We start from the raw sequence: 11,414 nt of genomic DNA on the forward strand, positions 1-11,414 counted from the left end.
CAAGAGAACAATGGCAAGAGCAATACTTGCAGCCTATGGAGCACAGAAGCGTGTGGAAAGGCATTTATCATACAGTTCAAGTACTGTCAATTAAGTTAAGCTGAAACATAAAAGTGTCCGTCTCCATCTTCTATGTAACTTAACCTTCTGGGAATCAGCCTGGGAAAATCTGCTGGTAATGGTGACAATTTTGAATAATTTGATTAAGGTGTCTGCTTCACATACCTCTTGAAACGTACAATTTTAAAACCAAGGATACAGTGCCATAGCTACCTTTAGCTTTTTTATTTTTTTGCCCCAGATGAAGCCTCTAGAAGGCCACCATGAACCTGGGCAGAGACCTTCATAGCATGTTGGTGTTTTGCAGCATCCCAAAGCAGGGCTACCAACCCCTGCTTGACACTGTTTGGTAGACAATGGAACCTGGAATGCCTTCATATAACTCTACACATGGTCATTTGAGCTTCAGTTATTTATTCCAATATGCCCAGTAAAACAGCAGACACAAAAAAACTTGAAATAAGGTGTATCCCTCTTTCTGGATCCTGCCCATAAAGACATCAAACTAAATCATTGCAGTCATGGGAGGACTTCTGTGAGTACAACAGAACATCTCCCTCTTTTTCTTCCTCTCACCCCACACCTGCAGATTTGGAGGGGGGGGCACACAGGGAGAGGAGAGGAAGGGGAAGTTCCGCCAGGTTCACATAAATCATTTCTCACATACGCTGATTAGTTGGATACACTCCAAAGTTGTGTATGGCATTCTTTTCACTTACCTTTGTCCAATAATATTCGTAATCATTTGAACTGTAATTAAAATGACTGTCAGACAGCCCTACCAAATACAGAATGATGCCAACTAATGCCATTACAGCACTTGTGATATTCATTCCTACGCTGCCTCGCACCTGAAAGAAACAAAGAATGTCAGTTGCAGGCTCCAAAAAATACAAAGCAAGCATAGTGTTACACACCACCCCAGTCTCCAAGTGGTGCGGGATTCCAGGGGTCCAGGCACTTACCTGAAAACACCTGGGTCCATGTTTCATTTAGAAATGAGGCACAGCGGAGACTGTGATGTCTTTATGATATATGGTTTAATTACACGTATAGATATACAACCTGAGCCTGCAATGGGGAAGCTTCTAGGATTAAACGTTAACATTTACTAACCCCAAGTATGAGAAGAGGAGCCCAGGCACCCCACAGACTCATAACACAAGGTTACCTTAAAGTTAAATTAGCTGATAAGAACATGAAGTTGCCCATCTTGACTCTTCTGTGAGAGAGCTTCTAGTAGTTCTGGCAATATTTTGAATTAAGGTAACCCCCATAAAATAATTTCATGTTAGTTATTGAGCTCATTCAATATTGTGTCATTTTTGTTGTATACATTATACGTATATTACATATAACATGCAGCCCACAAAGCCCAATCTGTTTCAGACCTGCCGTGGGTCATTCCAATTTGATTTGTTATTTGGGTTAGAATCCGATTAGTGAAATCCAAAGCTGTTTTGCCCCCATATTCTATAGTGGAGAATCTAAAAATGGTTGCCATTTTTTTTTGCTTTTCACATAAATGGATAGGATTTGCATATACCAGTGAGGTGTAGTGGTTAGAGTGTCAAATTAGGATCTGAGAGATCAGGGTTCAAATCCCCACTTGGCCATGAAGCTCAGTGGGTGACCTTGCAAGTCTAACCTACCTCACAGGGTTCTTGTGGGGATTAATTGAGGAGGGGGAGAGTCATGTATGCAACACTGAACTCCTTGAAAAGAAGGTGGGATATTGTGGGAATATACCTTGCAGGTGCGCTCGCACCTGTGGTTATTTGTGTTTATTTGTGATTATTTGTGCTTAATTTTACTGTATCCTTCCACCTGGAAGGAAAGGTAGCAGCAGGATCCGGCAGGCGATTCACTGCTGGGATCACTCCACGGGACTATTAGTGGCTCCAAACTTTGAATTAGGCAACAGTCAGTTAATCTGCTTCCCGCCCAATTTAGGGCAGCAACAGAGTTGTGATTGGTTAATGTATTGATTATGACGTTGGTTATTCACTCAATAAATAGCTGCCGCTCCCTGTTTGTGGTGTGGAGATGAGCGGAGAAGCCCAGTGAGAAGAACGTTGCATGACAAGCCTAGGCAAAAGGAAAGCGAAACCATCCACGCAGGGCAGCTAAAGCCATTTTCCCATCAGACTGCAGTCTCAGTTGTTTTATTTTCACTTTTGCTTTAAAAGTCTTTTATTTGGCCGTTTAGTTTTGGCCACCTTTAGCTTTATTTTCCTCTTCGGAGCTTTTTGGACCAGACAGACGCTTGCAACCATTTACGAGGCAAAATCTTCACGGACTCACAGAACTCAACCCTCAGATTGCAGCCAGCGGACTCCCTTCTTTCACGGCGCGGTGGGAGCAGGCTCCAGGATTACCGGCCATCCCGTCCGCAGGCTACCCCAACAACCGGTGCCCCGTGTACAGCTACACGAGGGGCATCGGTTGTAATTATCCCCACAGGATATAAATGAAATAAATAAATGGCCCACAATTTGTCACAGCAAAATCCCTTTGATTTGTTTGAGAGCCAGCATGGTATAGAAGCTAGAATGTGGGACTAGGCCTTGGGAGACCACAGTTCAAATCCCCACTGAGCCATGAAGCTCACTTGGTGATCTTGGGCCAGTCACCATCTCTCAGCCTAACCTGCCTCTCAGGGTTGTTGTGAAGATAAAACAGGGAGGAGGAGAACTACCTTGAGCTCCTTGGAGAAGAGGTTGGATATAAATATAATAAATAAGTAGCAAATAAATAAATTTGCAGAGGAGCTACTTCAAGCCTCATGATGCAACATGTTCTAGCACGATGAAGGGAATATCAGAAGGGGCACAGCAAATGCACAGTTCCTTGCTAGAGTGATGAAAGAAGGGCAACAGGTCCAGCTGGTAGACTCAAGGCTGCCTCTGCGTTCTCCACTGGTCAAATAGGGTCCTCATTTCAGACAAAGGCTGGTCTGGTCAAGATGGATGTTTATGGGAACAGAGGGTGGGACTTGATGGAGGCTCCTTCTTCCAGAACTTGGGCTTAAAATAAATGAAGATCTACAGAGGAAGCTGCCAATATGGCCTTGGATTTGTAATAAGAAGGAAGCACATTAACTGAGATTAAAACTGTCACATTTCTCTCTCTCTTACCAGACAGGGAGTTGCACGTTTCTCAGCTAACACTGACAGGGATCCAGAAATAATGAACTGCACAAAACACAGAAAAAGACACATTTCATTCAAAATTTTCAAAAACATGCTCTCTAACTGGGTTATATCAGAGTTATATCAGGTAACAGAACCTTCAATCCCTTGAAGTTCACAAGTTTATCCTTCTAGGAAGAGAAGCATTATTTATATCATATTAGAAGCACATACATGCATAATTACACATATTCAAATAGTGGCCTGAATTGTATAAGTAGCTAGAGTAACACCATCCACACAAAAGGCACATGGGGGACGGTATAAGCAAGCTTGTGAAAACCCAGTGCAAAAAATATTTGGGGTGGGGTGATAGGAACTGAAAAGAGGAAGGAAAAAACCCAGATCAGCCTAGTGAGCACTGAGTCTGGTTGGCAACCTCAGAGTGCTGGCTGAAGTGGAATTCCCACAGAGGAGAGGGATGGAATGAAGAGTGCTCGAAGAAGGCATAGCTGGCAAGAGCCCTACAACTCCCAGTAGCCCTAGCCAGCATAGCCAATAGGCAGGGATGATGGGAGTTGTAGTCCAGGAACAACTGGAGAGCCACAGGTTAAACACCACTAGCTTACTTAATCCAAATGCTTTCTAGAAAAACTGCCTGATGATGAAAAAAGAAGCAGAGTGTTAGAAAATAAAGTAATTTCAGGTATAAACTCAAGGAATGAAGTCATGTCTACAATTCCAAATCTGTTATTAATCCTTAAAATGAGTAGAGTGCACTTCAGGGAAAGCCTTCTTAATGACACAACTATTCTGTTACAGGTTGCCCATTCTCCACACGCAAGGAGTCACCATCTGAACAGGGATTTGGATGCAGAACGGCAAATTCTAAATTCAAAATCATAGGCAATGATACAAGCTGTCGCTCAAAAGGAAAATGATATTCTACTTACAAATAGTCCACCCCAGAATGGGTAACCTAAAGTAGTAGCAAGAGTTGATATCCAGGTACAAAGAACAGCTGAGACACTCCCAAAGCCAATGTGTATGAAACCAATTAAGATCTGGATGGCCTGTAGGAACAAAATGCACAAAACAGCACACCAATTTCCCTTTGGTAAATTGAAACATATTCTCTCCACCTCACGATCTTGACCCAGGTCCCCTATTATAATGCATTTCTGTATGTCACTTTAATTAATATATGTATCTGTAGACACCTGTTCCCCTAACATGTGCATTTCTTTGGTTGGAGAACTGGATCACAAAATTCAGAGAACTGCATTTTAGTCTGCCTGTTGTTTTGGGAAGTGCAAGTTTGGTTGGTTTCCAGGGAAAATGCAAACCCAACTGGTTTTCTCCCTCACAGGTAGCAACGGTGCAATTATATGTAATATTCATTTAATTCATTGGGACTTATTTCCAGGTTAATATGTATAGAGTTGTAATCAAAGCTCCACTGAACTCAGCAAGACTTACTTCTAAGTAGAAAACATGACCCCAAGCATTGGACCTCCATGTTGGCAGATCTCAAATAAACTTACCCCCAGAGTCTTGTTCTCCACTTTGGAAAGTTTCTCCATCCACCCTGCTTGAGGCTGGTTGTTGGGGCTTCCAACCTGTTGGCCTGTTAATTTTATGTATTGTACCATCCCTGATGGCAGGGCAGCAGCACCAAGAACTCCCTGGCCTGCTTGGCTAACACTGGCATTAGTTTGGGGAATCAGCACCACGGTTGTATTAGCCATTATCTGCAAAAGGACAAACAAAAACCAAAGAAACCATTTTTAAAAATAACCACTCAGATTTTGGCAAATGTTACAAACCCTGCTGCCGCCACTGCTGCCCGAACACACCCAAACACAGACTCATACATGATATATACTAAAACTGAACTCGGGCAGCTCAGCTCCTGCCAGTGGGTTGGCTCATGGGGATAAAGTCAGCAGGGCAATTGTTTGTGGGTAAAGCCTGTGCTGCTCTTTGCACTTCAGAAGGAAGTTCCTAGACAAAAGGAGAATTAAAAAACGGTTCCCCCTTTTATGCCCCAGAAATACATACATATATAAATAAAACGTGAAGGAAGCCAAGTCTCCTAACAGTAGCAGATGGCATGGGATAGGGTGGACAGCTGACAGCCGAGTTGCTGCCATTTACCAGGAGGGAGAGGAGGAGGGGCAATCAGCTCAGTGTGGCTGGCCAGCACCCCTCCCCCATTGATTGATATTGCCATTCAGTGTGTGTGTGCCATGTCTTCTGATCAGGGTGGATAAAAATCCATGGTTTTTAAATAAAAAATAGGGTTTTTAAAATTTAAATCAATTTTTCTTTAATTTAAATCAAAAAAATTTAAATAAAATGCTTTCGGAGGAATTTCCCCCCCTTAAGATAGTTTTCTAGTTAAGTTACATTATAGTCCAAAGGCTATTCATCAGGAAATAAGGATTTGTTTTTAATTATGTAGCATGAGGCTTTATATGCAATGTTTAAATTTCTGGTAAATTAATTCTGTTAATCCGTTCACAATGCCATTCTCTTCCAGATGTTTCTATAAGATTATTTGGGGCAGTTTTTCTAACAAGAAGATGCTTGTATTTGCAGTTCTTAAAAGTGTGAATTTGTGGCTGCAGAGATAACATACCTTTTCTTAACAGGAAAGATGATATAAAATAAACATACAGAGTTGAGGGGAAACCTTAATCCCATTGTTCCTTTGCAGATTTATATACACAGAATCAACTCCTTACCTCTTAAATGCTAAATTCCAAGAGGTTCAATGAATAGTTTGTTTGGAGTGGAAGAGATCTGCACAAGTAGCTAAGTGTGAAGCAGGAGAAAATAAATATCCAACCTTGTGAGCAGAATACTCCACAAGTCTTGGGATCTTTGTGTAATAATTGTGCAAGTGTGCAACTCAGACTTGGGGCAAGTGCTGAAGGCACTTCAGGTCTGGCAACCTCTTTCCAATCCTACTGGGTTCCAACAACTGCACTAACACTTAAATGTACAGAATAGGCACCTGAATGCAGAAGCAAATCCAAAAGGTGGTGGTGGTGGTGGAGGAAATAGTAATCGGAATTGTTTTAAGTTAAACAAATTGTTTAAATTGTTATTAAGGAAATGATTTTTTTTCTCCTTCCAACAAAGTACAGCGGAAAAGTTGTCCAAATACGTATAAACAGTTAACTTATTAAAGCTCACAATAATTTCATAATTATCTGTCTATGTATTTCTTTTTTTAACCATAATTTTATTAGATTTTCTCATACATATATAACTTATAGATAACATTTGGATCTTATAATTCATTTCTTTATATACAAGAAATTCTAAATTTCTATATTACAATTTTATTTCATTATACATTGAAAGAAAGAAAACACACACACAACAATCCCATACCCCCTCTCACTTCCCCCCTTTCTTCCTGTTTTATTTTGTAATTCTACTTAAATCTCAGTTTTACACTTCTTTATTGCCTTTGTCATCTGTCATATATTATTACCCTAATAACACCTGTATAAACCCATTTCCAATTTATTCCCATTGAACTTACTTTGCATTTTTTGTAGATTTTACTTATATATGTTAAAATACTGAGTATTATATTTTTATTTCATTTATATACTCCAATCCACAATATTGTTGTTTTAATTCATTTTGTCTCTATGATCAATATCTTGTCATTTTTTTCCATTTTAAGTTTCCAATAAAGAATTTTATATTTAATTATCTGTCTATGTATTTCTAATAGTATAACCAAATCAGTAATTTTTGATATAACTGTAAAAGCTACTCTGAAAATTTATTACTCCAGGCCTTCCTTATTCTTCAGCCCTCTCTATAAAGTTTCATTTTGCATGCCATACCATGTAAGACATTGTCTCTCCCTTCCCTTTAGCATGGGTTCAGAAAAACTCACTATAGTAACACTGCAGAATGCTTTCTTTTTAAAAAATGTATTTTTATTAAAAAAATTCTTGATTTACAAAAGTATTGCAATGTCTCTCTCATATTTTTTTTTCATGTAACATTTTTACAAATCAGTTTCATTTGTTGAGACATTAGGAAGAAAAGGGGGGGAAACGATTTCTAAGGTGAGATGCTTGAGAGAGAGAAGCGACTTGCCCAGGGCTTAATTTTCCAAAGAAAAGACTTCTACACACTGGCAGGGATAAAATAGGGGCCTTCTGTTCCTTCTTGGGGTTCAGGAGCGGGAAGCTCTTTGCTCATGTTCAGCAGAACCATTTTATTCTTTCTCTCCTTTCCCAGTTGAGCCCTGGATCAAATCAAATACTGTCCCCAAATCAATTTAATTAACCCTGTCCAAAAGTACTTACGTTACACTCCTTGATCTGCTCACAGTGTGCGCCTCAGGTATCACCAGAAAGCAACAGAAAGTGAAAGCAATAGGTGTTAAAAAAAAGGGGTGTTACACAGCACAGGACCTCCCCTTTCCTTCCTGTTGTTTCATTTCACTGTTGATTACTCTGGACTTTTCAGGTTTGTTAAATATATATATAATATTATTATTATATTTTCCACAAAGATAACAAAAGTAAAAACAAACAGCAAAAAAAGAAAATAAGCACGAAAACAATATCAAATCCAAAAAATGGGATTCTCTGAATCCTGTGACTTCCCTCCACTCCCTCCCCTGGTTCCTTAGATTACCTTTTCAACTGCATATCGTTACTACTCCAGATTTCTTTTCCTCCTACTATCTCTAAAGTAACAAGTGGTCTTAAAATTCTGCCAGTGTTTTAACCTGTTTACAATACTTTTGCAAATACATAATAAACATTTCCCATTATTTTAAATTTCTTGTCATCTTGATTTCTGAGTTTTCCTGTTAATTTCACCATTTCAGCATAGTCCATTAACTTGGTTTGCCAATCTTTGGTTGGGACTGCTTCCTCTTTCCATCTTTGGGCTAAGAGTATCCGAGTGGCCATTGTCGCATATACAAACAAATTTTTATGGTCTTTTGGAACCTCCACTCCCACAATTCCTAATGGAAAGGCTTCTGGTTTTTTAACAAAGGTTTATTATCTGTATTGTCCCTGTTATACCCAATTGCAAATTCAAATGTATCCCTATCGTGTTTTATGACTTCCCTGAAATTGTATGTGAGCTGGAACTGGTCTGTGACCAAAATAAAAAAGTTATTTATTTATTTATTTATTTATTTATTTATTTATTTATTTATTTATAAAGGTTCCTCTGAACATTTTTTTCATTTCATTATAAATCATTTCCCCCTTTTTGGGGGGCAACCTCACATTTCCACCACATATGATAAAATCTACCCTCTGTTTCTTTACATTTCCAAAACTTATTAGATCTTGTTCTATATATTTTCATAATGTATTTTTAAATCTGGCAGGGAGATGCCACCTCTATCTTTAGAGTCTATTAACAACTTATGCCTTATTCTTGTCCGTCTGTCCCCCACCATATAAACCTTGAAATATCCCCTTGCCATTCCTTAAAGGGTCCTGCCCCGCTGACAACCAGAACTGATTGGAACAGAAATAACATTCTCGGCAATACATTTTTATCACAGAAATCCTTCCCTCAAATGATAAATTCATCCTGCCCCAAATCTCCAAATTCCTCTTTATTTCTTTCCACACAGGCAGATAATTATCCTTTTATACAAATTGATATTATTTGCTATCAGTCACACTCCTAAATATTTGACCTTTTTATTTATTACCATATCACTAACTTCTCATAGTTATTTTTATTTTGTTCTGTCATGTTTTTCACCAACAACTTAGTTTTGCTTTTATTAAGCTTAACAAAACAAGCCCGGCTAGTCTTTCCATTTCATTCCTGCCTGGAAGAATCTTCTGTCTCTGAATTCAGACCAGAGACAGCCTTGAGGAGCTGTGTGGGAATATGCTTTGCAGGTGCATTTGCACCTGTGGTTATTTATGTTTATTTGTGGTTGTTTGTACTTGTTTTTACTGTGTCCTTCCGCCTTGGAAGGAAAGGTAGCAATAGGATCCAGCAGGCGACTTACTGCTGGGATCCCTCCGCGGGGAAAAAGTGGCTCCAACTTTGAATTAAGCAACGGTCAGTTAATCTTCTTCCCGCCTAATTTAGGGCAGCAACAGAATTCTTATTGGTTGTTGTATTGATTATGACGTTGGTTATTCCCTTAATAAATAGCTGCTGCTCCCTGTTGGTGGTTTGGAGAAAGCCGAGGAGTAAGTGCAAGAACATCGTTGCGTGGCAAGCCCAGGTGCAAACAGAAAGCGAAACCAACCACGCAGGGCAGCGGTAGGCTTCTTCACCAAGACTGCAGTCTCTGTTGTTTTATTTCATTTTATTTTATTTTAAAGTCTTTTATTTGGCCGTTTGGTTTTGGCCACCTTTTAGCTTAGTTTTCCTCTCCGGAACCCTTTTTTGACCAGACAGACGCCTGCAGACATCCACGAGGCAACTTCAACACGAACTCAGATTCAACCCTCAGATTGCAGCCAGCGGATCCCTTTCTTCACGACGCGGTGGTAGCGGGCTCCAGAATTACCGGCCGTCCCATCCGCAGGCTGCCCCATAGCTGGTGCCTGATACGCGCCGGCTATCCCCGCAGAGCTGGGAAACGTGGGGGCCTCTTGTTTAACTTGCCGGGCCCCACATAGCTTTGCAAATGTGCCAGCAGTTTTACTGCTCAGATGTCCCACTGAAAATGTGGTAGTTGGGGGATGAGGGTGGGGAGACACCCGACACCACAAAAACAGGGACGGATTTAGGATTGATGAGGCCCTAAGCTACTGAAGGTTATGGGGCCCTTTATATGTCGTCCTTTGTCAACAACAAATTGTCACTTTTTGTGTTGAATATATGCTATATCGTTGAATATATGCTATATTTAAGCTGCTGTATTTGGAATCTCAGTCTTATCGGTTTCCATCAAAAGGCAGCGTTGTGATTGCTTGAAATTGTTCCCTCCAAAATGTATCCCTTTCGAGCAAGTTCCCCATCCCTATAAATGTAGCTTCCCTCTCCTCAGTCAGTCAGTCTTGTTGCCTGAATAAAGAATTGTTGCATGAAGAAACTGTCTCCTGCTTACTATGTCAGAGAGCTGAAATCACTTACCAAAATCACTAGCCCCACACTACAACAGGCCCCAAGAGAGTGGGGCCGCAAGTTATAGCTTTTTTAGCTTATACATAAATCCAGCACTGCACAAAAGCATGCTTGTGTTCTTTACAGTTTGCAGTCAACTGAGTTAGAGGCAGCACTTAACTCTGCTAACCAGAGAGGGGCTGCGCCCTTGATCTATTGTGGAATTGTCAGTTGGTATCTTGATTGGATCAGACATTATTTTTGTATATGCAATTAATTAATGTAACTCTCACCTAAAGTCCTTGTGCTACACTTGTTTTTATGTAGGGAATCATTTTGGCTGCTTTTTATACATCCTGTTGTGAAACCACTTCAGAATTTCACTTAATAGGAAGCAGTTCATAAAGCAAATAAATGATAATATAAGCCCTGCTTCTGCGTGTAACTGTGTCAGAGGAGGGAGGCTGTGATTGTTCAGTGTGGGGTGGGGAGCAGCAGCTCAGCAACACTTTCTCTTATGTAACTGTTCTTCCTCCTAAATAAGTCTGGACTTCAATTCAATGGCTGCTCTTGGGAGGCTCATGTGAGGAATATGCTGCTTTTCCATTATTTTTCTAATATTCAGGATGCTTTTAGTAATGCTTTTTGTAAAGGCAGTTCTAGAGACCTCAGTCCCTAAATTTGCCATTTTAGAAGGGTATTTTTAAGCAGCTACCTGATAGAATTAGGATGCACAGAATCTGATAAGGGTTGCAAAAGCTCTAAGATGACAGATATACATACTTAGCAGAACTCGTGATGAAAATGCTAGCCTGTGGTTGAGACCCAGATATAAAGGCTGCATATACCTGTGACTAGTGGTTAAAAAGGGTTTTGTCCTTGCTATTAGGGATGGGAGAATATCAATTTTGGTTCCTCTCACTTGTTCATTTCTCCCATCTTAAAATTCAGTCCCCCTCATTAGTTTGCAGTTGTTTTTAAAAAATCCAAAATGGAGTGGTACTATTATTCCCCTTGATGTGGACACTATACTTCTGTTGATGCAGCCTAGAATTGCATTAGTCTTTTTTTGTTGCTGTATCACACCGTTGACTAAGTTTTGATCTACTAAGACCCTAGAACCTTTATTTCAATATATGATTGTGG

At 40.0% G+C, this 11,414-nt stretch overlaps 1 long non-coding RNA gene across 1 annotated transcript; it reads right to left on the bottom strand.

Moving 5' to 3' along the window:
* Positions 1-829: 829 nt before the first annotated feature.
* On the bottom strand, positions 830-4,265 carry LOC117060954. Its single transcript, XR_004428045.1, has 3 exons — positions 4,145-4,265; positions 3,198-3,254; positions 830-911 (listed from the first exon to the last, which is right to left on the bottom strand). It is a non-coding gene; the product is annotated as an uncharacterized LOC117060954 (long non-coding RNA).
* Between the last annotated feature and the right edge of the window lie 7,149 nt (positions 4,266-11,414).

This window comes from Lacerta agilis, chromosome 1 (genome assembly GCF_009819535.1).
Source record: "Lacerta agilis isolate rLacAgi1 chromosome 1, rLacAgi1.pri, whole genome shotgun sequence".
Classification (NCBI taxonomy): domain Eukaryota; kingdom Metazoa; phylum Chordata; class Lepidosauria; order Squamata; family Lacertidae; genus Lacerta; species Lacerta agilis.